This window comes from Carassius carassius, chromosome 5, assembly GCF_963082965.1.
Source record: "Carassius carassius chromosome 5, fCarCar2.1, whole genome shotgun sequence".
NCBI lineage: Eukaryota > Metazoa > Chordata > Actinopteri > Cypriniformes > Cyprinidae > Carassius > Carassius carassius.
In genome coordinates, this window is record NC_081759.1 from 25,135,051 (window position 1) to 25,149,228 (window position 14,178).

Below are 14,178 nucleotides of genomic sequence, written 5' to 3' on the forward strand. Positions count from 1 at the left end.
GTTGTTCACAGTCGAGGAAACATTACATGAGCTGAGGTCATTAAAACTCAATGCTGCTACATTCTCTGGTGGAACTATGATCTACACCTGACATCCTCCAATATAACATTAATGACATGAGAATATCCTGCTGAGATCATGAAAAAAAGAACTTGTATCCTTGTGGCTAGTTACAAAGTGCCAAAGTCACCTGACTTCACTGTTATATAACCAAGAAGAAAAAGCAGACGCGACGTCTTCTTGGTATTTGATGTTTATCCACATTGTGATGAGATGCTGCTCCTCTGCTGGACAGTTTTTCACCTCTATTGTTGAGGTTATTATATCATTCAGTCCAAATCGTATGGAGGCCATAGTTTGGAAGAGATGGGCTTGAAATTCAGTCTCTGGCTTAGCTTTCTCCTGTAATTGCTTCTCTTTTAGAGTGAGTTCATTTCCTTCAGGTATCTAAATAAGTTAAATTTTTTTATTTTATTATTATTTTTCCATTTACATTTATGTAGTAGATGATTTTATTCAAAGTACAGGTGAAAATGACAAAGTAGAACAACTGAGGACATGATGAACTTAGCCCTGTACTATACTGCCATCACATGGCATATACTAAATTGTTTTTTTTGTTTGTTTTTTTTTTGTTCTTTGACAATGATTTTTTCCCCCTGCTGGAATAATATACAAAGTAAATAAATTATATATATATATATATAGAGAGAGAGAGAGAGAGAGAGAGAGAGAGGAAAAACAGTATTCTTACTTCAGCAGACACTCTTTGCAGCCATATTTTCTCTTCATCTGTAAACTCCATCGCAGAACTGTAACCAGTAAATAATTTCTCAATTAATAATAGCAAACTATTATTAATAAAAAAATTAATTAAAAAAAAAAAACTGTTCTTGAAAGAGGTTAGACATTGCATGGAAGGTAAACTTTAATTTGGCCTGTTTTGATGTCGGGTCTATGAGCTTCCATCGAAATCATATACAGTGGCCCAAAACTGCTTAGACGCTATTAATTACACTTATTGTCTGCATCAGACAGAAAAACATCGTATCAAATGTCAATTATATTAAAGAAAAACAGCACAGCGTTTTTTTCAAGCAAGCAAGATTTAACTGTGCATAAACGAAAGTGAAATTAAGAGTCTACTCGTTTTTCTTTACAATAACGTAGTTTGTCAGGAAAAATGAATATTTCAAATTTAAAACAGATTGATTCTTTTGCCCTATAGCCACTCAGAAGATCGGCAAGAATCTAGTTAACTTATGCATATCCTGACTTTATACAGGGTTAGCTTATGTACAGTATCAACGATACTAGTAATAATGTAAAGTACTCTTTCCCAAACATATATACAAAATGAATTTGCCTTACCTTTTATACATAATTATAATAATAATAAATCCTTATTTTGATAAAGGAGCGTTTAATAGATCATCTCTGTTTAACATAGATGTTTATGAGTGAACAGAAAAAAGAAAAGTCTATTTGCGAATAAACATCATGCGAACGTAAACTTCCGGTCGAAACGCCCGACGGCAGAAGTACACGATGGGAAAACATACATACTTTTAATAAAGAAGTTAAAATAAGCTATAATATATCCAAAAATCTTAAAACATTTAAGTCTGCTTGTCGTTTACTACTCGGTCGTTTATCCGGTTAGACGTACAAACTGCAAGCAGATTTCTCATAGATCACTTGCACAACGCAAGCGAGAGTGAAAGTAACATAGCGCGGTTAAGTTGGTTTTGTTTTCGATATTCGTGACACATTCAGCGGTAAACGCCAATAACTCCAAAACGAATTGCCCTAAAAAAATCTAAACAGTGTGACCGCCAAAAGGACAAAGCTGATCATGTTTCACAGCCTTCTTTTTCTATATTTTCCCTCGATATAATAAGCACGGCCCCGTGCAAGCCGTCGCAATGTGCAGAAAGCCGGGAGAGAACGCTCTCAGCAGAGCCCTCAGTTAGGGACCGTGGGGAAAGTGCAAACTTTCTTCGTTTTTTGCTATAGCTCAGTAGGCGGTGTTTTTGTAATAGTTTTTTTAGTTAAAGGGCATATAGACATGATAACAGTGTCAATCAATAGTGGGGAACCGTGGACGTTTTTCACAACCTCTTTTTTGCCCCTACTGGTAGAAAAGGGAATTGCATGTCCAAATTTAACCTTCTTTTTGTAATAACTTTCTACAGCAGGGAGACAGAGATATGAAACTACTGTCAATCAATAGAGGGAGAGAGTGGAAATTTTTCACAACCTTTAATTTTACCCCAAGTGGCTGATTAGGGAACTGCATGTCCAAAATTAACCTTCTTTTTGTAATAACTTTCTACAGCAGTGAGACAGAGACATGAAACCAGTGTCAATCAATAGAGGGGGACAGTGGACATTTTTCACAACCTTTCTTTTTACCCCTACTGGTAGAAAATGGAATTGCATGTCCAAATTTAACCTTCTTTTTGTAATATCTTTCTACAGCAGGGAGACAGAGACATGAAACCACTGTCAATCAATACAGGGAGAGAGTGGACATTTTTCACAACCTTTCATTTTACCCCAAGTGGCTGATTAGGGAACTGCATGTCCAAAATTAACCTTCTTTTTGTAATAACTTTCTACAGCAGCGAGACAGAGACATGAAACCAGTGTCAATCAATAGTGAGGGACAGTGGACATTTTTCAGAACCTTTCCTTTTACCCCTACTGGTAGAATAGGGAATTCCATGTCCAAAATTAACCTTATTTTTGTAATAACGTTCTACAGCAGGGACACAGAGACATGAAACCAGTTCAAATCAATAAAGGGAGAGAGTGGACATTTTTAACAACCTTTAATTTTACCCCTAGTGGCTGATTAGGGAATTGCATGTCCAAAATTAACTGCCTTTTTGTAATAACTTTCTTAAGCAGGGAGACAGAGACATGAAACCAGTGCGAATCAGTAGAGAGAGAGAGTGGAAATTTTTCACTTCATTTCATTTTACCCCAAGTGGCTGATTAGGGAATTGCATGTCCAAAATATCCTTTTTGTAATAACTTTCTACAGCAGGGAGACAGAGACATGAATCCAGAGTCAAATCAGTGGAGAGAGAGAGTGGACATTTTTCACAACCTTTTTACCCCTACTGGTAGAAAAGGGAATTGAGTGTCCAAAATTAACCTTATTTTTGTAATAACATTCTCCAGCAGGGACACAGAGACATGAAACCAGTTCAAATCAATAGAGGGAGAGAGTGGACCCTTTTCACCACCTTTCTTTTTACCCCTACTGGCAGAAAAGGGAATTGCATGTCCAAAATTAACCTTCTTTTTGTAATAACGTTCTACAGCAAGGACACAGAGACATGAAACCAGTTCAAATCAATAGAGGGAGAGAGAGGACATTTTTCACAACCTTTCTTTTTACCCCTACTGTTAGAAGAGGGAATTGCATGTCCAAAATTAACCTTCTTTTTGTAATAACTTTCTACAGCAGGGAGACAGAGACATGAAACCAGTGTCAATCAATAGAGGGGGACAGTGGACATTTTTCACAACCTTTCTTTTTACCCCTACTGGTAGAAAAGGGAATTGCATGTTCAAATTTAACCTTCTTTTTGTAATAACTTTCTACAGCAGTGAGACAGAGACATGAAATCTGTGTCAATCAATAAAGGGGGACAGTGGACATTTTTCACAAGCTTGCTTTTTGCCCCTACTGGTAGAAAAGGGAATTGCATGTCCAAAATTAACTTCCTTTTTGTAATAAATTTCTACAGCAGGGAGACAGAGACATGAAACCTGTGTCAATCAATAGAGGGAGAGAGTGGACATTTTTCACAACCTTTCTTTTACACCTACCGGTAGAAAAGGGAATTGCACGTCCAACTGTAACTTTCTTTTTGTAATAACTTTCTACAGCAGGGAGACAGAGACATGAAACCACTGTCAATCAATAAAAGGAGAGAGTGGACATTTTTCACAACCTTTCTTTTTACCCCTACTGGTAGAAAAGGGAATTGGATGTCCAAAATTAACCTTCTTTTTGTAATAACTTTCTACAGCAGGGAGACAGAGACATGAAACCTGTGTCAATCAATAGAGGGAGAGAGTGGACATTTTTCACAACCTTTTTTTTACCCTTACTGGTAGAAAATAGAATTACATGTCCAAATTTAACTTTCTTTTTGTAATAACTTCCTACAGCAGGGAGACAGAGACATGAAACCACTGTCAATCAATAGAAGGAGAGAGTGGACATTTTTCACAACCTTTCTTTTTACACCTACTGGTAGAAAAGGGAATTGGATGTCCAAAATTTACCTTCTTTTTGTAATAACTTTCTACAACAGGGAGACAGAGACATGAAACCTGTGTCAATCTATAAAGGGGACCAGTGGACATTTTTCACAACCTTGCTTTTTGCCCCTACTGGTAGAAAAGGGAATTGCATGTCCAAAATTAACTTCCTTTTTGTAATAACTTTCTATAGCAGTGAGACAGAGACATGAAACCAGTGTCAATCAATAGAACGAGAGAGTGGACATTTTTCACAACCTTTTTTTTACCCTTACTGGTAGAAAATAGAATTGCATGTCCAAATTTAACCTTCTTTTTGTAATAACTTTCTACAGCAGGGTGACAGAGACATGAAACCACTGTCAATCAATAGAAGGAGAGAGTGGACATTTTTCATAACCTTTCTTTTTACCCCTACTGGTAGAAAAGGGAATTGGATGTCCAAAATTAACCTTCTTTTTGTAATAACGTTCTACAGCAGGGAGACAGAGACATGAAACCAGTGTCTATCAATAGAGGGAGACAGTGGACATTTTTCAAAACCTTTCATTATTCCCCAAGTGGCTGATTAGGGAACTGCATGTCCAAAATTAACCTTCTTTTTGTAATAACTTTCTACAGCAGTGAGTCAGAGACATGAAACCAGTGTCAATCAATAGAGGGGGACAGTGGACATTTTTCATAACCTTTCTTTTTACCCCTACTGGTAGAAAAGGGAATTACATGTCCAAATTTAACCTTCTTTTTGTAATAACTTTCTACAGCAGTGAGACAGATACATGAAACCAGTGTCAATCAATAGACGGGGACAGTGGACATTTTTCACAACCTTTATTTTTACCCCTGCTGGTAGAAAAGGGAACTGCATGTCCAAAATTAACCTTCTTTTTGTAATAACTTTCTATAGCGGGGAGACAGAGACATGAAACCACTGTCAATCAATAGAACGAGAGAGTGGACATTTTTCACAACCTTTCTTTTTACCCCTACTGGTAGAAAAGGGAATCGGATGTCCAAAATTAGCTTTCTTTTTGTAATAACTTTCTACAGCAGGGAGACAGAGACATGAAACCACTGTCAATCAATAGAAGGAGAGAGTGGACATTTTTCACAACCTTTCTTTTTACACCTACTGGTAGAAAAGGGAATTGGATGTCCAAAATTAACCTTCTTTTTGTAATAACTTTCTACAACAGTGAGACAGAGACATGAAACCAGTGTCTATCAATAGAGGGAGAGAGTGGACATTTTTCATAACCTTTCATTTTACCCCAAGTGGCTGATTAGGGAACTGCATGTCCAAAATTAACCTTCTTTTTGTAATAACTTTCTACAGCAGTGAGTCAGAGACATGAAACCAGTGTCAATCAATAGAGGGGGACAGTGGACATTTTTCACAACCTTTCTTTTTACACCTACTGGTAGAAAAGGGAATTACATGTCCAAATTTAACCTTCTTTTTGTAATAACTTTCTACAGCAGGGAGACAGATACATGAAACCAGTGTCAATCAATAGACGGGGACAGTGGACATTTTTCACAACCTTTCTTTTTACCCCTGCTGGTAGAAAAGGGAACTGCATGTCCAAAATTAACCTTCTTTTTGTAATAACTTTCTATAGCAGGGAGACAGAGACATGAAACCACTGTCAATCAATAAAAGGAGAGAGTGGACATTTTTCACAACCTTTCTTTTTACACCTACTGGTAGAAAAGGGAATTGCATGTACAAATTTAACCTTTTTTTTTTAATAACTTTCTACAGCAGTAAGACAGATACATGAAACCAGTGTCAATCAATAGACGGGGACAGTGGGCATTTTTCACAACCTTTCTTTTTACCCCTGCTGGTACAAAAGGGAACTGCATGTCCAAAATTAACCTTCTTTTTGTAATAACTTTCTACAGCAGGGAGACAGAGACATGAAACCACTGTCAATCAATAGAACGAGAGAGTGGACATTTTTCACAACCTTTCTTTTTACCCCTACTGGTAGAAAAGGGAATTACATGTCCAAATTAACCTTCTTTTTGTAATAACTTTCTACAGCAGGGAGACAGAGACATGAAACCAGTGTTAATCAATAGACAGGGACAGTGGACATTTTTCACAACCTTTATTTTTACCCCTGCTGGTAGAAAAGGGAACTGCATGTCCAAAATTAACCTTCTTTTTGTAATAACTTTCTATAGCAGGGAGACAGAGACATGAAACCACTGTCAATCAATAGAACGAGAGAGTGGACATTTTTCACAACCTTTCTTTTTACCCCTACTGGTAGAAAAGAGAATTAGATGTCCAAAATTAGCTTTCTTTTTGTAATAACTTTCTACAGCAGGGAGACAGAGACATGAAACCACTGTCAATCAATAGAAGGAGAGAGTGGACATTTTTCACAACCTTTCTTTTTACACCTACTGGTAGAAAAGGGAATTGGATGTCCAAAATTAACCTTCTTTTTGTAATAACTTTCTACAACAGGGAGACAGAGACATGAAACCAGTGTCTATCAATAGAGGGAGACAGTGGACATTTTTCACAACCTTTCAATTTACCCCAAGTGGCTGATTAGGGAACTGCATGTCCAAAATTAACCTTCTTTCTGTAATAACTTTCTACAGCAGGGAGACAGAGACATGGAACCAGTGCCAATCAATAGAGGGGGACAGTGGACATTTTTCACAACCTTTCTTTTTACCCCTACTGGTAGGAAAGAAAAATGACTTTTCTTCAACAGTTTTGTTTCAACATACCGGTTGATCAAAACATACTTTAACATTATGACAGAAATTTTTATTTAGTTTTATTCATTTACTTTTAGTAGTTTTTTTTTTTGCAACACAACATTATTTGTATTTATTTATTTATTATCTATAATAAATTTATTTTATTAATTAGATAATTTATTATTATTTATTTATTATATATATATATATATATATATATATATATATATATATATATATATATATACATTACTCTTTTTTCTATTTTATGAAAAGGTTTTTAGAAGTAAATCAATAACTATTAACATTTTACAATATTTAAAGTATAACACATATAAAAGCTAAAAACTATTGAATAAAAACCAAAAAAGAGCTTAATTGGAGAAAAACAGGTGTTTGGCAGTAACATTAAAGTTACACACAGATTTTAAGATTTTGAAATCATGTGCCTCAAACTTATGGGACATATCTAATCAAAATGTAGCTATGTAAGAGAGAGGGACACATTAATATTTCCTGTTCATAAATGTAGGGGTGTAGTTAAAATCAATCTCGGCCAATACAGCAAAACATTTGCAAATTTACAAATAAAATATAAAAGATAAACACACACACACACACACACACACACACACATATATATATATATATATATATATATATATATATATATATATATATATATATATATATATATATATATATATATATATATATATTCGAACATCACTATTTAAAAAAAAAATCCAAAATTTGTTTTTAAATTAAAAAATTATTTAACATTTAAAAATTATTTTATAACATGAAATTTAGAGGTTACGGTTCGGGGCAGCCACCAGCCATTGGAAAGTAGCCAAAAAATTATAATTATGATACAGTTTTAAGTTTACTGATATTTTACATTTTATGGGGGGTTTAAATAAATAACACAAGGATCTTGGTAAATATCTAATGTTTGAATACTTAAATGCATTTTTCAATTGTTTTTTGGTTTTGGGACATTACTTGGCACCAATTCTGTGCTGCTCATATTCATATCAGACATTTAAGTTGACAGATGAAGGCTGTGATACTGTAGTTGTTCACTAGATGGATTCTAGAAGATACAATGACCAACAAAGACATAAATTATGTTAGTATGTACTGTAAGTATAGTATTATTACTGCACTACTAGATCATTAAAATAATTTAAATAATGTTTTTACAAAATTACTAAGTTTTGGTAGTATTTTAAAAATAGGTCTAATTTGTTAACACTATTTAATGTATTACTATACATTAACTGAATATGAACAATATATATTTTTGGAGCATTTATCAATCTTTTAATGTTTTAATGTTACTTGATTTATTTTTCTTCATGTTGATCCACGGTACATTAACTGATGTTAACAGATACACAACTGAAAGTTAATAATGTATTTTTAGTATGTAATTATAGAATTAATACTATAAAACATATTGTTCAAGTTAACATGCACAGTTAAGTACTGTTAACATATTAAAGGAACATTCCACTTTTTTGGAAATGGGCTCATTCTCAAACTCCCAGTTTATACCATTTTTGAATCCATTCAGCCGATCTCAGGTTTTTGAGACCAGCAGCATGGCATTCAGAAATGACCAAAGAGTATGGATATTTTTCCTATTTAAAACTTTCCTCTTTTGTAGTTATATTGTGTACTAAGACCGGTGGAAAATGTCAAGTTGTGATTTTCTAGGCCGATATGATTAAAAACTATACTCATTCCGGTGTAATAATCAGGGAACGGTGCAGCCATAACATGAGCGCAGCAGTCGCAGTGATATCACTGCAGTAAAACTCAACTTATTAACCCTGGGGGAGTTGGAGAATGAGCATATTTCCAAAAACGGGGAGTGTTCCTTTAAACCTTATTGTAAACCATTATTAAAGGTTTATATTTTGTTGTCTGTGTGCATGGTGTTTAACCATTTCATTGCTGTAACCCTGTAACCTGCTGTAAACCAGACTGCCAAACGGTTAATATCAATGCATGCACACCTCTTTCCCAATGACACTAGAGGATGGTGGTTGCACTAGTGACTTGGGCTCGTCATTGCAGCTTGAAACATTTTGTACTTTGATTTAGTAATGGCATTTTCCACCAGGGAGATGTAAAAGCAGTGTCAGTTAATAGAGGCGGACAGTGATCAACTTACACAACCTCACATTTAATCCTTACTGTTGCACAAGGTAGTTGCATTTACAAATTGTACCTTATTTACATCCTGACAATTACGAAATTTATGTAATGCAGAATGATCCTGTTAATAATGTAAACTAATTTGAAACGACAACAGCCAACAGTACAATAGCCTTTTTGACTGAACTGGTATTTATACACTGATCAAAAATTTATACTGATTTTAAAATTTACTGATTTTAACATTTATATGGAGCTGATCAAAACAAAAACAACAACAAAAAAACATTCAAGAGTAAACAATATATTTTAACACCTACACTTGTAAAGTACTTTTTACTTATAGAAAACACACAATCACTTTCTCGTCTTCCATTTTTGTACCTCTTTTTAATTCATTCCGAGACAGACAGTGTGGTACCATTTTTTACAGTTGCTGCACTGAATCTAGTGGAAATAAAAATTGTCACAAGTAAACTTAATTTTTAATTATATTGAACATATGTTACGTTCGGGAACCCAGGGAAACACAGGAGACGAGAGATCCAAACGCACTGTGAGTTTAATGGGTAATCCAAATTCAGAATCCAAAAAGCAGGGGTCAAAACCAAAAATCCATTCAAACAAACAAACAGGAATAGGAATAGGAACAGGAATAGAACTTGAAACTCGGAAGGCGAGGAAACTGGGTGACGGAAAGAAAGGACTCCATGAAAAACAAACAGAAACAGACCGGTTAATATAGGCAGGGTAATGACTATCAAGTGAAGACACCTGAGTGCAATTAACAGGAGTGCAATTACTGTGATGAAGGGACAAGGCTTTGTGGGAATTGTAGTGCCTGCGGTGAGGTGCCTATGGGGAAGTGAGACCACTAGCGGAGACTCAGGGAAACAGAGACCAGACAGCGTGACAACATATTAAGTTAAATATAAACTGTAATTCATTCTTTTATTACTCCATTATTAAGATATTAATTGTAATTTCAGCTTAAAATCATCAAATTGAAATATAGACAATTGAACAAACAGTAAAAATAATAAAACCTTTTGATCTGTATTGACCTAATACAAAATACTACTTAATATTTGATGTAAAGTCATTTCTGTATTAACTGCATACCAATTATCGGCATAATAATTATCTATTTAGTTGAAATAATTTAACATTTCAGCTCTACAGATTGTATAATACCTCATCTTCATGGGGAAGTTGTGGCCTAGTCCCAACTGCTCCCCGGGCGCTGCAGCATAAATGGCTGCCCACTGATCCGGTGTGTGTTCATGGTGTGTGTGTGTGCACTTTGGATGGGTTAAATGCAGAGCACAAATTCTGAGTATGGGCTGAATGTCATGTCACTTCACTAATTACTAATTTCTCAATGAAGGAGCCATGCTTCCAACTGGACACTCTTTTCCACACAGGGAGCAATGCTGTTTGGGGTTAAATACTGAAAATACAATATCACAAGTTTTATTTTAACCATTTGGTCAGACAGACAGACAGACCGACCAGTGTATCGACAAACAGATAAACAGACAGACATACACTAACCTGAAGGATTATTAGGAACACCATACTAATACTGTGTTTGACCCCCTTTCGCCTTCAGAACTGCCTTAATTCTATGTTGCATTGATTCAATAAGGTGCTGAAAGCATTCTTTAGAAATGTTGGCCCATATTGATAGGATAGCATCTTAGAGATTTGTGGGATGCACATACAGGGCACGAAGCTCCCGTTCCACCACATCCCAAAGATGCTCTATTGGGTTAAGATCTGGTGACTTTGGGGCCATTTTAGTACAGTGAACTCATTGTCATGTTCAAGAAACCAATTTGAAATGATTCGAGCTTTGTGACATGGTGCATTATCCTGCTGGAAGTAACCAGCAGAGGATGGGTACATGGTGGTCATAAAGGGATGGACATGGTCAGAAACAATGCTCAGGTAGGTCGTGGCATTTAAACGATGCCCAATTGGCACTAAGGGGCCTAAAGTGTGCAAAGAAAACATCCCCCACACCATTACACCAACACCACCAGCCTGCACAGTGGTAACAAGGCATGATGGATCCATGTTCTCATTCTGTTTATGCCAAATTCTGACTCTACCATCTAAATACCATCATAAATATAAAATAGGTACATATAACAGTGTTCTTTATAAGTGGATAGCATGTTCTATCCACTGAATCAGAAAGATGTTGTGACGAGTGGGGCGGGGCCGAGGGACATGGGAGCGAGGCCGGGGGAGTGATTGGAGATGAACTACACCTGTTCGTCCCACCGGTCTCGAGGCCCATGGAGGAGATGGAAGGATATAAAACTGGAGCGAAGACAGTGAAGGACGAGAGAGGACCAGGCCTGGGCTTTTAGTTGTGTTTTGGTTTTTATTTTATGCGCACCAGTCGTCCGTGAGGGGCTGGTGCGCTGTTTTGTGTTTATTTTGTTATTAAAATGTTTTTGATAGTCCGCCGGTTCCCGCCTCCTTCTTCCAGATGAATATGAAGGTTGATATCGTTACAGATGTATTTTAATGTTGTCTCATAACATTTTTTTTCAGGTACCTTTATTTGTAATTGAATAGACATAAAACCATACATTGTTGACAAGGATTGTGCTATATGTAGTGAAGTGAAGTAAAGCAACATGATGGTGAAGTATAATAATAACAAATACTTGGAATTTGTGGAGTTTATCCCATCCACATGCACCTGGCATATACTTTGTATATTTACACAAAACTCCTGTCATTGTGTCAACAGTGTATGGTTTATGTCTATCCTTTATGTTTTCGTAAGCATAATGAACTCTTAACTCTACTTATCACAATTTGTTAGTTTGGACTTAGTCTGTCTTTCATACTTTGTCATTTGACCTATATTTTGTCTCACATTTTGATTACATAAGTTCACCTGTGGTGTTGCTAATTATTTCATTTGTTCTGTCTAGTTACGTTCTTGTCCTTTTAGTTTGACTTTGTCGGGTAATGTTTTTGACCTCATGACTGCTATCTGTGGATACCCTTTTCCTATGTCATGTGGAATAAATACCTTCTGAATCTTCTCCTATGTGCACCTTTTTCTACAACCTAGCTTCAGTGTGAACCATAAAAATATAAGGTTCTTTAAAAGTTTAAGATCTTAAGAACTACCATCACCATGTTTCAAGTGAAAACACTTTATTAGTAATATGTAGTAACCAAACCACAATAAAATAAAATAACTATTCAGTCATGCAAATTAAATACATGAAATTAATTAAAATAATTAGTAACACTATATTTCAGGGTCTATTAACCAGTTGCTTATAAGTATGCATATTTATAGAAAATTAGCCATTTATTAGTAGTAAGCACATATTAACAGAGGTGTAAAATACTTGAGTCATTTTACTTGATTACTGTACTTAAGGATTATTTTGGGGGATTTGTACTTTACTCAAATACATTTTAAACTGACTACTTGTACTTTTTCTTGTTTACATTTCTGTGGAAAAAAAACAGTGCTTTTTACTCCTTACAATTTTATTTAATCTTGAAAAGTACATTATATTTTTATTTTATCTTATGCACATTAAATATGGTAAACAGAAAGTCAAACGTGTGTGCCTGACGTGGGAACTAATAATCATTGTTTTCATGCATCAAACACACACATTTCTACATTAATTATTACTTTTGTCAGGTAAATGTCTGGATTCAAAAGTTCACCATCAAATCTGAGGGAGCATATTGAGGTAGCAAAGTTGCGTTTCCCCCACAAAAAAAGTTTATTCCTTATTTGTTCTGTTTTGATAGAGCCATTAGCTATGATAAACTGAATGCACAAAATAGTGCAAATAAAATCTGTGATGAGAATTTAAATACTATTAATATTTTTGTGGGATTTTTTTCTCATTAATCTAGTCACAAATAACAATTTATCAATATTTGCTAGGAAAAACTACTGTATAAATGCCCTAAATAAAAATTGTAAAGATTAATTGTTCTTTTAGACAGTGACGCTGAATAGACAACACAAATAAAGTGGACTTTAAACATTTTGTATGTATTAATTCTATGACTCTCCTCATTAATTGAACACATTCTTGTTTTCTGTTTGGAATATATTTCTAGCCTCTCTATCACATCTTGCTCTTCTGTCACAGTCTTGTGTCTTTCTGTCACTGTTTTCTGTGAGTGTTGTGTTTGTTTGGTGCCATGTGCTCTCTCCTGTCTTTTTTTGACCCCACCCATCTTGTTACCTCATTATTGTTTAGTTGCTCCACCTGTGTTTCTCAATTGCTCCCGGACTCATTACCTTCACTCTGCACAGCTGTTTCATCCACTCACACACTTACACACACACCTGGTGCCCATTGTCAATGAGTATATATTCTCCACTCTCACACCACTCTGTCAGGCAGTATTAATTGTGTAATGTAAATTGTGATTTGTAAGTTTTCCTGGATACTCGTGTTTTTGCATCTTGGCTGCGTCTGCTCTTGTCTTCATGATTTGTTTCTGTTTTGTTTTGCCTTGTTGGCCTTTTAGTTCTCATTTATTAAAAAGTAATTTCTTCCCTGCACTTGGACCCAGACCCTGTTCTTTCCACTGCTCCGTTTCTACCACGCCCTGACATCTTCAAAGGGATAGTTCACCCATAAATGAAAATTCTATCACCATTTACTGACCTCTGTCATCCCAGATATTTATGACTTTCTTTCTTCACATGAACACAAGCAAATAATTTTTATTTTTATTTTGAACATGCAATTCTCTAATCAGCCACTGAAAGGTTAAAATGAAAGGTTGTGAAAAATGTCCACTCTCTCCCTCTATTGATTGACACTGGTTTCATGTCTCTATCTTCCTGCTGTAGAAAGTTACTACAAAAATAATTCTTCAGGACATCTGAACTCCATTGTGAAGCCTCAGAATATAACGCACGAGTCATATGAAAAAATATCCATTCTCTCTCTATATAGATTGACAGTGGTTTCATGTCTCTGTGTCCCTGCT

The 14,178-nt window shown here is 35.4% G+C and overlaps 1 long non-coding RNA gene across 1 annotated transcript; it reads right to left on the reverse strand.

The window, feature by feature from the left end:
- Nucleotides 1-202: 202 nt before the first annotated feature.
- LOC132140362 (uncharacterized) lies at nt 203-1,416 on the reverse strand. The gene is made up of 2 exons (XR_009433785.1): nt 755-1,416; nt 203-447 (listed from the first exon to the last, which is right to left on the reverse strand). It is a non-coding gene; the product is annotated as an uncharacterized LOC132140362 (long non-coding RNA).
- Between the last annotated feature and the right edge of the window lie 12,762 nt (nt 1,417-14,178).